We start from the raw sequence: 5,742 nt of genomic DNA, 5'->3' as shown, positions 1-5,742 counted from the left end.
CTCAGTTTCTCATTCCAGCTTCCTGCCTGAGAGAGAGAAGATGATGGCCTGAGTACTGGGGTCCCTGCCAGGTGGGGAGACTGGATGGAGTTCCCAGCTCAGGGTTTTGTTGCAGGCATTTGGGGGGATGAAGCAGCAGTCCATCTTTCTTTTTCTCTGTCTCTTAAACAAATAATTATTTTTTAAAAGATATATTTATTTATTTATTTGAAAGAGTTACACAGAGAGAGGAGAGGCAGAGAGAGAGAGAGGTCTTACATCCGCTGGTTCACTCCCCAACTGGCCACAACGGCTGGAGCCGTGCCTATCCAAAGCCAGGAGCCAAGAGCTTCCTCCAGGTCTCCCACGCAGGTACAGGGGCCCAAAGACCCAGACCATCCTCCACTGCTTTTCCAGGCCATAGCAGAGAGCTGGATCGGAAGTGGAGCAGCCAGGACTCGAACTGGTGCCCACATGTGATGCTGCAGGACAGGGCTTTAGCCCGCTCTGCCACAGTGCCAGCTCCCTAAAGATTTATTCATTTATTTGAAAGGCAGAGTCACAGAGAGGCAGAAGCAGAGGCAGAGAAAGAGGTCTTCCTTTTGTGGGTTCATTTCCCAAATGGCCGCAAGTGCCAAAGCGGTGTCCATCCAAAGCCAGGAGCCAGGAGCTTCTTCTGGGTCTCTCACTTGGATGTAGGGACCCAAGCACTTGGACCATCTTCTACTGCTCTCCCAGGCCGTAACAGAGAGCTGGATTGGAAGTGGAGTGGCCAGGACTCAAGCCGGTATCCATATTGGCTACTGGCACTGATCCAAAGCCAGGAGCCAGGAGCTTCTTCCAGGTCTCCCATATGGGTACAGGGGTCCAAGCACTTGAGCCATCTTGCACTGCTTTCCCAGGTTACAAGCAGGGAGCTGGATTGGAAGTAGAGCAGCCAGGACGTGAAGCAGCGCCCATATGAGATGCCAGCATCACGGGCAGAGGCTTAGCATACTACCTCACAGCGCTGGCCCCCATTAATATTTTACAAAACCTGAAAACAGTCCGCATGTCCATTGGTGGAAGACAGGTTAATAAACAATGGCACATTCATACAACGGGTATTTATACAGATATTGACAAAGAATGAGGAAGTTCTCTATGTACCAATACATTAAGGTCTCCACAATAGACTCAATGAAAAAGGAGATGTAGAAGAGTCTGTATGGGCCAGCGCCGTGGCTCACTTGGTTAATCCTCCGCCTGCGGCACCAGCATCCCATATGGGTGTCGGTTCTAGTCCCGGTTGCTCCTCTTCCAGTCCAGCTCTCTGCTGTGGCCCGGGAGGGCAGTGGAGGATGGCCCAGGTCCTTGGGCCCCTGCACCCACGTGGGAGACTGGGAGGAAGCACCTGGTTCCTGGCTTCGGATTGGCCCAGCGCTGGCCATTGTGGCCATTTGTGGAGTGAACCAACAAAGAGAAGACCTTTCTCTCTCTCACTGTCTGTAACTCTACCTGTCAATTAAAAAAAAAAAAAAAAGAGAGAGAGAGAGAGAGTCTGTATAATATGCTCCTTTTCCGTTCAAAGAGAAAAAGGAGAAATACCTTCATGCATACGCACTCGCACATACACCCGTATACACACACGCAGCAGGAGGAATGCCTGAAAAAGCAATGCAATTGAGTGTACGCTGCTGGAAGGGTGGGAACCTGGCGCATAGGACATAGAATGCCGAGATGGGGGTCTATTTCTTATTGTACTCCTTTTCATTTTTTGAGTCATGTGAACGCTCTATCCAGCAGATTTCAAAAGACAAAAGGCAAGAAACCAGAAAAGCCTCCATCTAGGACTGCGGGTTCTGAGATGCCCCCCAAGTTGCTGGGGAAAAGTCCTAGCTCTGCTGGCTGCCTCGCTGTCATATTTGCTCTCTGGCTCCTGCCAGCTTTTCCCAAGTCCCTGAATTCCAAGAAAGAAAGCTGCTAGCCCAATTCCTGTCTCAAGAACATGGGCTAGCATGCGCATAGGCGCCAAGTTTGCTGTGTGATCTTGGGCAAGTGAATTCACCTCTCTGAGCCTCGGTGGGGGCGGGGCGGGGAGCAGGGTAATCTGAGGACCAGCCAGCGGGCAAGGGTTGCAGGGAGGTGTAAATGAGAAAACTCATAGATCCCAGGAGGAGATAAACCCCACACTGTGTAAATGCACCCAGACGCAGGGCTCGGAGGCTTTGCCAATATTTTTATTGGATTGCTGATCTTTGTCTGATTGATTTATGGGAGCCCTTTATGGATCAGAAGATTGAGATACGCAAAGCAAGCTGGCGGAGCACCGCAAGGCAGCTGTCAGCGAGCGTCAGATCCCCAGGCGTTTCTCCTCCTGGCCATGCGTGCTGGCGTGTGAGCCTAGCCCGTGCGGAACAACACAGGGCTCATCTGGACAGCTGGGAAGAGCAGCTTCCCGGCTCCGTGTCTCCGTGCTGCCACTCGTCTCCCTGGGCTGTCAGGGACTGTCATTCTCCCAGGCACCTCAGCTGCAGAAAGGCACGCCTCCCTTCCATCCGGATTGGACTCCTGCTCCTTCCCTGGGGTCGTCAGGCCCATGCAGGCCCTGTGAGTATGCAGAGGGGTCCCCTAGGAAGGCCCAAGTCTTCATCCCTGGGGACCAGCAGGTCTGATGTGCACGAACAGGGCCTGGGCTGCACAACACACTCCACCGAGGCCCCTCACCTCAGCCTCCGACGTCGGGGCCTGCTTGCCACAGAGCTGTGAAAAAAAAGTGACTCCCCTGGGCCTGTATCCACGCATTTTCCCCTGGGGATTGGTCCGCCCTTCAGTTCCAAAGGTTCCAGAAACGTCGCTCAAAGCATCTGGAATATATATTTGCTTCCACAGTGATTGCCAAGGCCGGGCCTGCCGAGTTTCTGTTTGTTCTGCTTGGCCGCAGAGACTGGGCTGGTCCCTGGGGATGGGAGAATGGGAGATGTCCGAGGTCCCTGCCCCGCCCCCCCGCCCCCCCCCCCCGCACATGGCAGAGAATGGAAGTGCCCACCTGGACCTGCTCCCCAAAGAGCAGCCTGGACGGAGGTCAGGGACAGTCAAGGCTGAGTCTTCTGCCCTCGGTGATGGCCTGACTTGTCCAACCCTAGAACAGAACCTGGTGCTGCAGAGAGATTAAGTCAGACGGATGCAGAAGCAAATCTCTCCTGCTTCCGGCTGTGTGACCTCGGACCAACTGCCTAACCTCTCTGAGTCCTTCCAAACCTACGAAAGCAAAAACTTTTGTGTCTCAGTTATACTTCCAAAGCTATTTGAACCCGGCAGACCATGGCATCGGATGGTCTTTCCAAGAGTGAAAAGGAAGTGGAGAAGGGGGCCTGCAGACAGGAAGTGAAGGCGGGCTGCCCTTGGTGCACGGGAGGCATCTGCACAAGACTGGGTCGGCGGATGTGGACCTCGGGCCTCACACTGCTCACTGAGCTTCCTCATAGCCCGTTCCACTAAACATAGGTCTGCGGCTTTTATGGGCCCCAAAGTCGAAGGAAAAACCCACTCCCTAAGGAGCGAGTCAGGGCCCAGCAAGGAGGCTGGGCGCACAGCAGGCCCGTCCCCCAGATGGCGGGAGTTCCATCTCCTTGGACCTTTGTGAGTTGGAAACGGAACAAAGCACTTGGTAGTGACCCTAGAGTGGCAGGCGGACGGCAGGTGCTCAGTGTGTACCCATTTCCTTCCCCTCCGATGCCATCGCCCAGGGGCGGGGCATCTGGGCTCTCCCACAGGCTGGAGAACTTGAATTCCTACTGTATGTGCCAGATGTGGGGTTCGGCGAACATGACAGCGCCCCTATACCTGCTGCTGCCCCTAGATCCCGGGTCCCAGCAATGCTCTCCTTCCTGCCCTCCCTTGCCCGCCACCCACCCTCTGGGCGGGCACCGCCTCCTTCCCAGCACCGGCCGTAAACCCCAGGGCGCCCTGCTCCTGTGGCCGCCTCCTCATTCCCTGCATAGCTGCAGGCTGCTCCCTCCGACCACCACATTCATGGAGCCCGGCCACGTGCAAAAGCACAATTAATATTCTGCTCAGTCTCTCCCCCCCCCCAGCCCTGCTGCCTACTGGGAGAAGATGGGAACCAGATTTGCAGCTGCACGCGCTGGCATGGACAGCACCGGGAGGCGGCCCGTCCCTAGGTGGGAGCTGGAACTGCACACCTCTGAGCCCTGGTTGTCCTCCGTGGCCTACATGTGTGTGTGTGTGTGTGTGTGTGTGTGAGCATGCGTGCTCCCACCCCAGCGCTAAGCCCATCAGTGCCCACTTGGCACTCCTCACACTCAACGGCCGCATTTGCCTTGTGGGCAGAAGGAGACAGGAGCACAGCTTCTGGGCCGATGGGATGGAATTTGAGAGAGCACCCCACCTGAAACCCTCCTGTCCCAGGGCATAATCGCAAGCTCTGGCTGGCCCTTGCCTGTCACTCCACGCCTGCCCGCGGAGCTGAATTGTGCCTGGTTGCCCCTGAGCAGTGTTTGACGCAGAGGCCATTGCTGCCTGCCTGCTTCCTGGTGGTGAGATTGGGGAAACTGAGGCTCGGAGGGACGAGGACTTGGCAAGTGCAGGCAATCCTAGGCGCGCGGGCCTCTGACTTTCCATGCCCCTGGCCTTCCTCTCACGGCTCTGGCTCTGCCCGTCCCGGGGGGACAGCCTTTACAGGGGAATGCCCTCGCCAGGGACACTTCGGGGATTCCCCTCTCGCTCCTGTGGACCTGCAGATCAGGGGGGACAGAACCATGGCCCACCCTGAGCCTAGGTAGGGCTTTGGGCGATGGCAGAGGCCGCCTGGGTTCTGGAGTCTTCTAGAAGTTGGAGCAGGTGACCCAAGCCGCCGGACAGAGGAGCGGATGGAGAGCCGGAGAGCCGGAGAGCAAGGCAGGAAGCGGGTGGAGCCTTCCCAGGCGGCCGGCAGACAGAGGGCCAAGGGGCGGGCCTGCCTCCAGCCCAAACATGGGACAGTAGAGCAGAAATTCAAGGAACAAGAAGCTCAAATAATTACCAGGAAAAGGAGCTGGAAGGGAGGCAAGTGTTTTCTTAGTCCTTAAGGAACTTCAGTCTTCAGAGAATTTTAAGAGGGGAAAAAAAATTCTAGGTTGAAGGCCTGTCTCCAAGGCAGAGAGGCGGTGATTCACTCCCCGCTGAGCAAGGCACTCCACTCGCTCGCTCCGGCCTCTTGCCCGCGAGCAAGCCCAGTTCATCTGGGGTGAATGGAGGAGGCCGCGGGTTCGAAGCTCGCCATGGCCTCCCCTGTAAAACAAAGGAGTGGCAAGTCCTATAAACTCCGCGAGCCTACGGTGTCACCAACGGTGTGGTGCCCTGTTCCTTCCTTACCCGATGTGCATCGAAGACAAAATAAACACCGCACGTTAAACTACAGCCTGTCGTCAGCTGCGACGCACATTCTGGTGTCGGAGGGGTCACGGCCGGCGTCTGCAGCTCAGCCAAGGTGATGCTCCCTCCCAGCATGGAGCAAGTACTCAGTCGATGTTTTTAGGGTTCAGGGTGAGGGAGAGGGGAGCCCTCAGCTGACCAAGAGCAGGACTCTGAAGCCCACCACCCCTCCTGGCCCGGTGCCACCCCTGGGACGCCAAGTGAGTCCCAGCAGGGGGCACAGGGGCAGCAGCCAGGACCTCCCCGAGAACAAAGGGCCCCCGCTGCGCCCCGGAAGTCCACCTAATCTCCAGGATGAACTGTGTTTTCATTTCTCAGAAGTTCCTGTTGCAGTGTGCCAGAGCGTTT

General features: G+C 56.4%; 1 long non-coding RNA gene across 1 annotated transcript; it reads right to left on the bottom strand.

Moving 5' to 3' along the window:
• Positions 1-2,177: 2,177 nt before the first annotated feature.
• On the bottom strand, positions 2,178-5,250 carry LOC138849031 (uncharacterized). Its single transcript, XR_011387363.2, has 3 exons — positions 5,003-5,250; positions 3,008-3,118; positions 2,178-2,917 (listed from the first exon to the last, which is right to left on the bottom strand). It is a non-coding gene; the product is annotated as an uncharacterized LOC138849031 (long non-coding RNA).
• Positions 5,251-5,742: the final 492 nt, after the last annotated feature.

This window comes from Oryctolagus cuniculus, chromosome 1 (assembly GCF_051225735.1).
Source record: "Oryctolagus cuniculus isolate XC-2025 breed Fujian yellow rabbit chromosome 1, ASM5122573v1, whole genome shotgun sequence".
NCBI lineage: Eukaryota > Metazoa > Chordata > Mammalia > Lagomorpha > Leporidae > Oryctolagus > Oryctolagus cuniculus.
This window is presented reverse-complemented; position numbering and strand designations above follow the sequence as displayed.